At 44.9% G+C, this 13,319-nt stretch overlaps 1 protein-coding gene across 4 annotated transcripts in view; it reads right to left on the reverse strand.

Annotated features, from left to right (window-relative positions):
• The window catches only part of Ncald (neurocalcin delta), a 323,531-nt gene that overhangs the window by 77,387 nt on the left and 232,825 nt on the right, over positions 1–13,319 (reverse strand). Inside the window, exon 1 of one of the 4 annotated variants that reach the window (XM_057792369.1) lies at positions 3,322–3,477. The exons of the other annotated variants lie outside the window; for them this stretch is intronic. The gene's annotated coding sequence lies outside the window, so the exon portion shown is untranslated. Of the gene's footprint in view, positions 1–3,321; positions 3,478–13,319 lie in introns of those variants that run through there. 4 annotated transcript variants of the gene reach the window in all.

Raw genomic sequence — 13,319 nt, forward strand, 5'->3', positions numbered from 1 at the left:
ACACAGGGCTGTGACAGCTGCCAACTGACTGCAGGGCTCCCCGGTGGCACACACGGAAGCCAGCACTAGTTCCTTCTCATTCAAAGCAATGTGGGGAACGGGAGCTTTTCTGGTATGTCGAGGTAAACAATAACATTTGCACCTCCTGCTTCCAGCATAAATATGTTGTGCATCCAGCTCAGCTTTCTCTGGAAGTATCTCCTTTCCCCACTTCCTGTTGAATGCATACCATTCTGGAGGCTCCTGACAAGTCAGCCTTATGCGGCTGGAAATAGCTTTGCTTGTTGTCGCCTTGCGTCTATGTATGGTTTGCTTTAAGCTAGAAAGTCTTTAATGCTTGCTCTAAAGGCTGTTAGCGCATGGAGCACTTTCTCAAAGGATTCCTTCACTGGATCTCATATAGCACCAGACACGCTCATCTAAGCACCGCTTTGTCACCTTCCCTGTGCGGATAAAAGTCTCCATAAACAGCCACAGCCCTCCGTGGTGCGTGGTTTGAACTTGCATAACGTGTCAACACTCTGTTTCCCTCGTTACCCATACTGAACTGGGTGAGACTCACAGAAGACTTAGGATGACAAAGGCAGAGAAGAGTAAAGACAGGTCAGCAGCTGAGGGACCACATCACCCATCTCTGCACCAGGTATTTAGAGAATACTGTGACGTTCTCATGGTCCAAGAATAAAATCAGATGCTGTGGAACCAAAATGAGGCTATGGACTTTGTCCAGTGTCTTCTGAGTGCTTTTGGCCACACAAACTCACATATTAGTTAACTCCAGGGCAGGCAGGACTCACAAGAACCCTGGGAACTTGGGTGGTTAAAAACATGACGTCTTCCATTTCCACAACCCCAAACTCAGTATTTCCTCCCTTTACAATGTGGGTCACAAACCAAAATGTTTGTGATATCGTTGCCAAGAGAAATCACAGATATTTGCATTGCGTATGGCAGTCGTTAGACGAGCTCAATCTCACAACAGCATTCATGGGTAACGCCACTCCAAAAGCATGAGCGCCACTGCAGCTGCTGCTGCTTTGTATGACTTAAGAACATATCAACAATGTACATATACTATCCTAATTAAAGAAATACTTCATTATATTTATTTTTGAGATTATGATATAATTATTCATCTCTCCCCTTCCCTTTTCTCCCTCCAACCTCATCCACATACCCCCCCCCCTGATCTTTTTCAAATTCATAGCCTCTTGTTATTTTGAACACATTTTAATGGAAAGTGGCTTCCTTTGTAACCGGCATAATTTGTTTTATGTTGTTTAGATATCATTCTGAAAAGAGTCCGTAGGCTCTACCAAGATTGCCAAACATGCTCACGGCCCCGAAAGGGTTAAGGTTTCCTGAAACTCTACACAGAGCACTCAATAATGCAGCAGCCGGTGTCTAGAGTAAATCCTTCCACACTGGCATCTTTTGAGGCTGAAGCAAACTTGACCTTGAAAGAAACACAGTCGCACTGCTGCAGGAAGATGCTGCTCACGAGTCCTTTTCCTTATTTTGCTATTAAAAAAAAAAGGGACCTGTGGCTTTGAAAGCGGCACCTTTCGTCACGGAGGCGGCTTTCCAACTTTCTCACTGACATTTTGTCCCTAGCACTGACTCACTCACTCTCTCTCTCTCTCTTTTTATTATTGAAATCTAGTCTCATGTATAAGGGCTTTGCACACAATCCTCTTGTGATTTCAAAACCCAGGGAGAGAACCAAGAGAAAGAATTACGACATTGGAGTTGGAGCCCGAAAAGTTGGTCGCTGAGTGTATGCCAAACGACAGCAATGACTGCCCTCACCATGCAACAAATGAAATGCCACACACCAGTTGGCATGTTAAAGAGGTAGCCTCTGAGTTACTGGAATCACGAGGGGAGGTAAAGGATAGGAAGCTCTGTTAATAGGTACGTGGTCCATACAAGCACTTCAGACATTGGACAGTCCTCATGGAAGCTCTGCTCAAAACAGGTCTGCTCATTGAAAGCTACTTAGGAAATAATTGATACAAGCAGTTAGTCAGTGACCACTACAGCTGAGAGCTGTTCAAGATTCTCACCCACAAGTGAAAAGTGTGTAACTCAAAATTCTGCACCTGGTAATATGATTAAAAACAACTTATTCTTCCACTGAGCAGAAACACAACATCTCATCAACGTACAGCCGTCATGTATGGAGCTGAGCCGGTCTCTGCTCAACTCTATATATGCTGGTTCTCTTCCATATGGTACTCTAAAATATGCCTCAATTCTGTCAAATCTGCAGGATTTAGAATCCTGTTTATACATCTAGGCTTGCTTCAAAGCCAGCGTTTTCCTTGAAACTACAAGCTATAGAAGGAGCTAGCAGAACCATAGCGATGCCCCCACCACAACCTCGAGCCCAGGGTATCAGAGAACTGGAGAGGCGAGAACCCTTGCTCGGTAGAGTTACCAAATTACTCACGCAAGACCTGAAGCAAAATTTTTGTGAGCACTTTAAATCTGTGCTGCAATTAAGGTAGACCACACAACAATGAACATTTGGTTTCAGGCTCTTGTTTTCTTCTATAGATAATTATTTTAATTAAGAATAAAGATCAGAACCAGCCCACAGGGCTCCTTAGAAAAGGCCACCCAGTCCCTCATCTTCACTACCGGGTTTTCAGAGAAAGCCACAGAAAGACTTTACAGTAACACCCAAAACGCAACCACACACACATGTATAGGTCCCACCCCGACTTCCTTGGCACATTGGAGATTCTCTCTAAACAGGAAGCTGTTGCCAGTGTCCCCCATTGTTTACAGGGTGCTGAAAGCCCTTTTGTACACTAAGAATCACAACTTTCAAAGTCTAGCGTCTTATCTCACTGCTCTCATTGACGCCAAGCGTACACGCTGCAGCTGAGAGAGAAACCAAACCCAAACGGCCGTGGGCTGATGCAGAATCAGCAGCTGCAACAAGGAAAAGTTAGCTGCACCCTGCCAGGCAGTGCTGGAGTTGCTAGAATCAGAACAATACCGAACGAGGATTCCTGGAATTCAAGGGAGCACGTTTGGCTCACGCCGCACAACGCGAATCTCTAAATAATGTATGTTAGCAAGTGTTTCGCAAGGAGATTACATTTTAACCTACTTCACGGAACATTAATCCAAATCTAACCACATTCCAGAGACTGCCTGAAATGCATGACTAGAAGTCACTTCGCATTCTTTGCCTGGGTCCATCAGTAACCGCTCCTGAAGACAAAGTTGTAGGAGGTTAAGAGGGGAGAGAAAAAAACCACCACAGGCTGGGAAAACACGTAACTCTGGCGTATAAAGCAAGCTGGTTACCTCACGCAGCAATGTGGGGTTTAGTAGTCCATGCTCCTGCAGCCCCTGGGAAGTAACAACCGCAGTGAAAGCAACAGCAGCAGCGGCAGCCTCAGCAGCGAGGTCCAGCATCCACCAGATTCTCACAAGCCTTTGACTATGCGGACAGACTCAGCCACAGACTCTGCCTCTGGCTGACGTCAAAGTCCCTGTCACATGGCCAGATAAAAGCCAAGAGAGCATTGGTTGTCGTAGCAACCACAGACCGGCTCTGAAATTATTTCAATAGGTCATCTGTCACTGATGTGTGGCTTGTGTGTGTGCATCTGTGTGTGTGCAATGCGTGCATACACACGGAGTGAAAAGCCATTGTGAACGGTGCCTGATAACCACAACCCTCAAAGTTGTGACTCACTAGTGCCTGCAACTTTCATCGTTAAAGGTTGCCGGTTCTTTCCCCAGTTGCCAGGAAATACACGCTGTGACCCACAGCCTTGCTATCACAGCATGAAGCCCCTCCCCCTCCACTCAAGGAAAGAAACTGAAAACATGCATGACGTGGTTTTCTTAGTAATTAAATCACCCTGTAAATAAACCGAGGGGAAACAGCTTCCAAAGGGGGTATTGATAGGAAAACTATTCTAAAAACTGAATCCACATCGGGTACTGAGCGCAGTGACAGAAGATGGAGCAGCCAAAAGATCCAGACAGGAAACGCCACATGGCAAGCAGGTAAGATTCTTTGGAAAAATTAAGGCTGGAAAACTTCCACAACGGCACAACTTTGAATGACTCGGAGACTAGAAGAAAAAGACAAAAGCCCCACTGCAGGCACCAACTTCTACCGCCCACGATTCTCTGACCCACAGGGCTCGCTGGGTTTTCTCGTCACGTGAATGAATCTACAGCCCACAGACACCAAGTTCAGCAGAATTACCCAGACCAGAGCAGAAGAAGGCCCGGCCCACCTGTTCCCAAATTACAGCCCCATTTCCTTTGGGGCCACTTTAGCTTACCTCTAGCTCTTCGAACATGCTTAGGACCCAGCTAATTCTCATTCTTAATTAACAGGAAACTAATTAAACAAAAGTAAATGAACCCCAGAGGATGGTACTAAGAAAAAGCCCTTTAGAAAATGTGGACTTTTTCAAAGGACAAGGGAGCTAAAAGGGGAGAAGAGATTGTTCCAAAAAGACCCTCATGAGCCAGAGTTACAAGACTTTCATGCACACACACATATGTATGCATACTCACATATAAACATGCACACTTACACATCCATGCACACACATATACACATGCACACACACATGTACACACTCACATGTGTGCCTACACTCATACACATGCACACACATATATGTATGCACACATACACATATAAAATATGAGTAGCTCTGGGACTCAACTGGTAAATTACACTTGTGTCACAGGATAAAACATCTTTAAGAAAGAAGACCTCCCTCTTTCACAAGACTAGTGCCCAATCTGCTTGGCCGTGGAAGCTTCCCATCCCATTTTTTTTCTTGATTTCCACGCTAGCCCCAATTAAAGATAAGATGGATTTTTACTGGAATAATTATTTTTCTGAGGCTGTTGGTGGTAACCAGCCTCACGTAAAGGTAAACTATAAAGAAAGATCCCTTAATTTCAGACTGGTGACAGTTGGGGACAGAGCTACTTGTTTGGAAGACAACAGCTGAAGCCAGTTGTCTGTGTCAGTTGGTTTGGATGCCTTATAAGGGGCAGACGTAAGCAATGGTTCTAATGCCCAAATTCACATTCTATTTATAGAGCTGGCTTTCTGTTTAGAGTGTGGGTCCTAGTGATGCGGTGGGGAGGGGAGAAGGCAGAGACAGAGAAGGCCAGGGATCAACTTCTCCCGGCTGACTGCCTGACTTGTCTTAGCCCAGGCTGGGAAGCCTCAGCTGCTGCTCCTTTATCTACAGCTTAACATCAAGAGCGGGAAGCTGCAATGCCAGCTTCCACCAGTAGGTGATGTCTTCAGAAGCAAGTTCTTTGAAACCTCTACATTTCAGCACTGCATTTAAAGATTGACAAAAGCTAGCCCCTCTTCCTTCTGAGTTTCCTGTCGATTTGATAAGTACACTTCACTCTATCCTGACTTGGGCTTGTCTGGCAGGTTAAGCTGACCAGGGACTGTATTCCCCATGAAAAAATGGGGACCTGTTTCCTACAGCAAGCACCCAACTTCCCATCATCCATTCTCCTCTTTAAACATGGGATTGAGAGTTTGCTTACAGATAACAAAGCTGCCATCATCTGCAGGGTTAAAACCATCACACCGACCTTCTTGGAGCTCAGATGTCTACCAGTTCGGCTAATAGATGCAGAACATCGTAGGCAACTCACGGTGCCTTCTCCCATGACACTGTATTACACTACAGAGAATACACTCCAAATCATTTTCTGAAGGTCAGGTCATTTTAAAGGTGAAAATGATTCACCTGATTTTAAAATATCCACTCAAACACAGGTCTCCCCAATAATTTTTACTTACCGAAAGTAGGGCTGGTCGCCTATTATTAGTCGGCCTGTTTTGCCAGGAATATGTGGTAAATACAGGGTTTGCAAGCCTCAACTAACAGGTGCTTTAGACTGTGAGTAGACAATTCTAATCAGCCGTAAAAGCCCTCACTATTCCTAGGCAGCGACGTGACTGTCTCTACTGTCTTCACATCAGTGGGAGGCTCTACCTATTCTTGGAACTGTCTGATTCAAATCTTATGTCTTTTGGTTGGACCTTGGGCAAGTCACAAAAGTGCCCCAAACTACAGCACCTACATGCTGAGGTTATTTCGAGGATTGCAAGGGGATGAGATCATAAAATTCTGACCCTTGCCACAGGGCAGGGGAAGCAGCCTGTGTTCACCAGCTCTCGGTCATCCATCTGGCTTTAGCAAGTCTATGAAGACCTCCAGGGCAAAGATCCTATCTGTCATGTTGCCCGTGGTTAGGATAGAGCCCAGACACAGCAAGAGCTCCCTGAGCATGGAATGACTCACGAATTAGGGAAAGAATGCGGAATAAGAGGAAGACGGAAAGCTGGTCTATTTCTTCTACCAGAAGACACTGAAGAAATCCCAACATTATCTGCTATTTTCTCGAGTAGTTGGTGTGTGCGTATGTGTGTGTGCAAACACGTGTTGTGTGTTATGGATGTTTGGACATAAATGTGTGCAGGTGTTTATGTGTCGGGCCAGAGGAAGACTCGGCATCTTTATTGCTCATGCTTGAGGCAGGGTGTCTTACAGAACCTTGGAGCTTGCTGGTTTCCAGTTAGGCTGGTAGCTGGCAAGGCCCAGCGGACTCCTCCTTCCCCTGCCTTCTCTCCCAGTCACTGGGCTACGGACACATGCCACTCTCTTTGTCTGTATACACACGTGCTGAGATGCGTATTGTGAATACTCCGATCCACTGAACCGTCTCGCAGACTCAGTAATCAGAATTGTGAAGTGGTGTGGGGCTCTGAAAATCCTCAGAAACTGAAGAGACAAACACCGAAAAACAGCACCAAAGAGAAGGGACCCAACCCCTGTCCTCCCGGCCTGAGTTTGCTAGTTCCCGAATAGCCTATGGGAAAGCCTATGGGGCCGCAGGCAGACAGGAGCTCTGCCTGGTTCTGTGGACCCGGGGACAGAGTGAAGTTTTGGATCCACCAAGAGCCCTGAGCATGGTGAGCAGCTTAAGTTTGCAGTTCCCATAAATGAAATATTAAATCCTATAATTATTAGAAGACAAATACATGGGGCCTCACAGAGCCAACAACTACCGCAAAGTCACTACAATACCTAAAATAAGGCCATCTCCTGTATTCTTGCTTCCTTCTAGAGTACACAAACCCTCTCCTTATTATAACACAAGAAGATGCCATCCAGGGCCTCTGAAAATTTTCACACATCATTTCCAAATTAATTGAAAAAAGAAAAAGAAAATCCTAGGAGTCAAGGACGTCATCTAACCAGTCAAGGTCTATTGTTGCCACTTAAAAAGCGATGCGCAAGAGAAAGGCGCCATGCAACAGAGCTGGAGGAGGTTTTATTGGGGGAAAGGGAATGTTAAAATAGGGTACAGGATGGGGGAGACTGGCCTCTGGGGACAGGAGCAGCAGAAGAGAAGAGAGATGCGCAGACAGATCGAGATAGAGAGAGATGGAAAGTAGGCAGGTCCCATTTAATAGGGAACACAGTGAATGTGCACAGGAGGTGCTCACAGCGGCGGCAGCTGAGGACGGCTCCTATCAGGACCCCAAGGGCAGGCCAGTGCAGATGCCTGAATACTAACATCTATAGCGGAAACAATAGACAGTAGAAACAGACCCACATGCTACTTCTCTGTAGTCAAACAGGGACCTGAGCACACTTAATATGCAGAAGGAAATAAATAAATAAAAACACAGGGAGTTCTACACATCAAAGCAAGACCGGGAGCTGGAGCGATGGCTCGGGAGCTAAGAGGTTACACTGCTCTCAACAGACACCCAGGTTCAGTTCCCAGCACCTGTGCCGGTGGCCCACAACCACCCGCAACTCCAGCTCTGGCCACTGTCACCGTGCACACATGGAGAAACACCCCCACACACACCACCACCACCAACACAATTAAAAGTCCTCTAAAACAAAACCTGAGAACGCTGATGTGCTAGGGTTAAATAATTGAAGAACGAGTTCTTTCATAGTTAAGGAAAAAAGCAAGACCGTATTAGATACAGAAGGAAGGATGGTACTAAAAGAACGAAATAAGAGATTGCTGAAAACAGAAAAGGTAACAAAACTGAGAACCAGACAGCTATTTAAAACAACAAATTTGACAAGCTCTATCCAGACTGAAGGGGAAGATGAAATCAATGCTACCGCCATGAAAGGGAGGGGTGTCGCTCCAGGGTTATTATTGTGATAAAGATACTGTGGCAAATGCTACCTCTATAAAATTGGTAATTTAGGAAAAAACTGACTCATTAAAAGCCCACCAAAACTCATCTAACATAAAATACACAATTTGAACGATTCTATAAATTATTAAGCTAATCCTGGAAGTACAGGCATGGCCACTATGCATGACTCAGGCCAACTGATTTTTGATCAATAGAAAGAGACAATTACATGGAGGAAAGAAATTCTTTTCAGCATGATGTAATGTGGGCAATTAGTTATCTCTAGGGGGCAGAAACCCTCAACCTGAACCTCTCGCCACACACACAGACCCATCAGGTGGGTGCACGAAGTTACATCTTGAAAAAGAAGCCTCAGGGAAAATTTGAGAGGTCTACACCAAAGCCAAGACTGACAAAGGAAGGAGCTACAGAAGGAGCAAGCGTTCTGAGAAGAGGCTAACACTTCAGGGCAGAGCGGAGGAAGGAGACCTGCAAGTGGAAGGACAAACGACTCATATTGAGGCTCCCAGAGAACCCCAAGATCTAATAATAAACAGTCCAACCAGAAAAGGGCAAAAGACATGAAAAATAAATGTTATCAAAAGCACAGCAAATAGGCACACAAAACATTTTTAATGTCGCTAGTTGTGAGAGTTATATTTTTATTGTCAGCTTGACTGGATTTAGTCACCTAGAGACACACTTCCAAGTAGGTGTAAGGGCATTTACAGAGAGTCTTCACTGAAGAGGGAAGAGGTAGCACCATTCACAGATGAGGGTCTCAGACTGAATAAAAAGAATAAAAAGGCTTAGAGACATATTTCCTAGGAAAACCAGTATGATTGTTTTAAAAAATCTATTTAAAATCTTATTACACACACATACACAGAAATATTTAATGATTTATTGTATCTTTATGTGTGAGTGCATGTATGAATTTGTGTGCTGTGTGTGGCCAGTGCCTGCAGGGGACAGGAGATGTCAGAGGCCCTGGAGCTGGAGTTACAGGTGACTGAGACACTATATGGGTGTTGAGAACTGAATCTGGGTCCTGTGCAAGACCTGCAACTGCTCTTAAACTGAGCCATCTCTTCATACAGCCCCCACACATGCACACACACATATGCAAAACACACACATCACATATGTACATACACACATGTGCACACACATGCATGCACACGCACGTGTGCACAATTGTGCACACACATACACACATGCAGACGTGTGCACACATGTCCAAACACAATGCATGAATGCACACACATGTACACACATATGCACATACACATCATGAATGAAGATGGGAAGGAAGGGAAGGGAATGAGGGAGAAGAGTGGGAGGTGATTAAGAAGAAAGCAGAATGGTGCAATGGCATGCATGAACACGTCCCAGTGAAATGCTCCTGTAAGTCCTAACCAATTACAATAATAGGAACAAAACAGAGCAGGCAAAAACAAGTAAATATCGTCATCCTAAGGACATATGGACAATGAATAAATATTCAGGAAAATGTAGAACTCTGAAAACGCACTGAGAGTCCAGAGCACTGGAGTGATTCCCCTGCCCTCCTGAGTCCTCAGGTCCCTGTGGTGGACGCTCCTCTCTGAGAAGGCAAGACATCATTTTCCCTTCGGTTTTTAATTAGGGACAGAGCCTTTCACTGGGAGAGACCAGCAGGTCTCCAGCTCTGAGGTTCAATCCCTGTGCATGCAGCCAAGAGAGACTGGAGGCTTCTTTCTTCTTTTTTAAAAAAGAATTTCTTTAAAATCTATCACCATCATCATCATCGCCATCATCTCTCTGTGTGTGTATGTGTGTGTGTATACGTGTGTGCATTACACAACATGCGTGTGGAGGTCAAAGAGGACAACTTTCAGCAGTTAGTTCTCTTAGTTCTCTCTTCCGTCATGAGTTCTGGGGTTCCAGGAACTGAATTCAGATTGTCAAAAACTGGCTGGGTCCTTTGAAAACAGTTCACAGTATAGGAGACCAGACCTCATTAAAACAGCTTACCATCCATAATCCAAAGACTTAGAAGAATCACGGGTTTGAGGCCAGGCAGGGCTGCCTAGTGGCCACCCTACGCTGCATAGTGAGACCCCGCATCAGTGAAGAAAATAGTTTAAGTCACTGAACAGATGGGTAAGCAATGACAGAGGAGCCAAAGGGAAACTGATGTCCCAAACCTCCACATTTACACTCCCTTAAAGGTGGAGCTTGAACAAGAAGTCACAAAATAAAGGAAAAGATTGTGTTATACATAGGTAGAGAGATAAAGATGATAGATAGATATAGATGGAAGATTAGATAGATAGATAGATAGATAGATAGATAGATAGATAGATAGATAGATAGATAGAAACATAGAAACACTGGGGGGGAAACTGCCTGTGAGAAGATCCGCTGTCCTGATAGACTTCACAGTGGCGATTATAAAGACGCTAAGGGAACAAAAGGAAATCATGATGCCTTATAAGATGCTAGCGACTGTGGCAGTGTCTCATCAAATAAAAAACACCCCAAAGAGACAGAAGTTGTGTGAAAGAACAAAATGGAAATTCTAAGGAGTTTCCAGACATTGTAGAGTGAAACTCCACTCTGGGAATCAACAGTAAAACAAAACCCAAAAAGCCAGTGAGGTCGAAGATAGATTAGCAGAGATTACTCAACACAAAGAATAAAAGTCACAAGATCAAAGGAAAGTAAAGAACTGCAGAGAAATGCAGGACACCATACGACACAAGCAGAACTCACACAGCCTCTCCACATGGAAGGAAACCTCATCCTGTGCATGCAGTAAACTCAGTGAAGTCCAAGTGGTAGAGGCGCAAAAGGTCCTTTCCCATATGCATGACAGGAAAACTGCTAAAAGCCAAAGGGAAAAGAAAATACTGAAAGTAGCCAGCAAGGGCTGGGGATGGCTCAGCAGGTAAGTCACTCGCTATGAACTCCGGGAACTGGAGTTCCGGAATGCACAGAAAGTAAAGCAGGCAGTGCAGACCACTGTAGTGAATCGGGCAGTACAGACCACTGTAGTGGAGCAGGCAGTGCAGACCACTGTAGTGAAGCGGGCAGTGTAGAGCACTGTAGTGAAGCAGGCAGTACAGACCACTGTAGTCCAGCACGTAGGATCCCTAGGGAAAGCTGGCTAGCTAGGTCAGCAGAATCAGAAAGCTCTGCATTCACATGAGAGACCCTGCTTCCTGCATCCGATGGAGAGTGTTTGAAAGAGGCACCATCATCAGCCTCTGTCCTTCGCGCATGTGCACACACACAAGCCTATATGCATGTTCACATATGAGGACATACACATATGTATGCACACCACACACTTTGCACATGAACCTACATGTGCACCTACACACATGAGAGCATGGATGCGCACCTATAGGCGCATCACACAACACACATACTGAAAGAAGGTAGCAAAAGAAAGCGTGTGTGTCACATACAAGGGAGCCTCAATAAGGTTAACAGTTGACCCTCCACCAGAAATAATGGAGGCCCCACAGCAGTGGGAAGGCACAGTGAAAGGCTGAAGCCATGGTCACTGTCACTGTGCCCAATGTCTCTTTGTGCCTCATGCTTTTTGTGTCCTCATCATTCTGTCCCAACTCACTGGGAGCTAATAAAAGCATTTAATTTCTCAAAAGGTTGATAATCCATGATTTAGGCATTTCCTTCTAGGAATTGGAAGAGGAGTGTAATAAAACCAGACCAAGTAGAAGGGATGAAAAAAAAAATCAAAGAAGAAATTAAATGGAAGCCATTGTACAATAGACAAAATGGGAATATCCCAAGGTGGTTCTTTGAAGAAATCAAAGGAGTTAATAAAAAGAGATGGCTCAAATTACTAATATCTGTAATAAAAGGGGACATCATACATGATTGTAGGATGTGAAGAAATAATAGATTTCCCAGGCTAACTCTAGAATATCCCTCAGTGTCTATTCTGTCCTGTCTTCTTTCCACACTGTTCCCAAGAGGACGTAACCACAACAAGTGTGTGTGTGTGTGTGTGTGTGTGTGTGTGTGTGTGTGCTGGTGCCTGTGAGAGACAGAACAGGGGTCAGATCACCTGGAGCTGGATTTGCAGGTGGTTGCGAGCTGCGTGATATAGGTGTTGGGATCCAAACTCAGACCCTCTGGGAGAACAGTGAGTTCTCCAGATCCCGGATCTTAAAAACGACTATTCTAGGGCCCCATCGTCTTTATGGGTGGAAACTCGTACACTAAAGACCTATTGCCCAACCAAAATGTTGGCAACTTGCCCAGTTCTTACTACATGAGTTGAAGACTTGAAGGTACTTCTGCTGAGGAAATATCTCTGGAAAAATGCTATCAGGATATATAATCCAAAACAGCTCATATTTATAAAAATAAGTAACTAATCATCATCCCAAATGGAAAGCATAGGCCCAGATGTTTTCATTAGGGAATTAGACCAGACAAGGGAGACGTTGCTTCAATTCTCTACAGCATCTTTGGGGGAGCTGGGGGCCGAAGGACTCCTGCCTAACCCATTCCGTAAGGCCGAAGTTACCCGAAGACCAATTTCCTTACAAGGAAACAGCAGAGCAATACCTCACATCAGGACAGCTGCAAAAATCCTCAACAAAACCTCAGCAAATCCACCCACCAGTGCTTAAGAGAATCGCATGCTACAACAAACAACCAAGATGTCAGGGGAGGCCCGAGATTTTCCAGTCGGCTCAATAATCAGTCACATGAACAGTTCCAAGGATATTTCCTATTACCATATTAAAAGACAAAAAAAGGAAGTGTTTGACAAAATCCGACATCTGTTTATGGGTAGAACTTTCAGTAAATAAGAATGAGAAGAAATCTTCCTAATTTAGGAAGAATGGCTCAGAGAACCCATAACTGCACCACACTTGAGAGCACAATGCAAAGTTTCCCCACCAAGATCAGCAACAAGGTAGAGACGGTGCCTCGCAACACCCCTCTTCCGCATTCCTGGGAATACTAGCTAGTTCTGTAGAAAAGAGAGTGAAAATAAGGAGAACTCTGCTTGCAGATATCATGATCCTGTGGGACAAGAATCAGCGAGCTCTTCTTGGGACTGATAGCAGTTACAGCAAAGCAGCAAGACTCAGGCGAG

The sequence above is a fragment of the Chionomys nivalis genome, chromosome 17, assembly GCF_950005125.1.
Source record: "Chionomys nivalis chromosome 17, mChiNiv1.1, whole genome shotgun sequence".
Taxonomy (NCBI): domain Eukaryota; kingdom Metazoa; phylum Chordata; class Mammalia; order Rodentia; family Cricetidae; genus Chionomys; species Chionomys nivalis.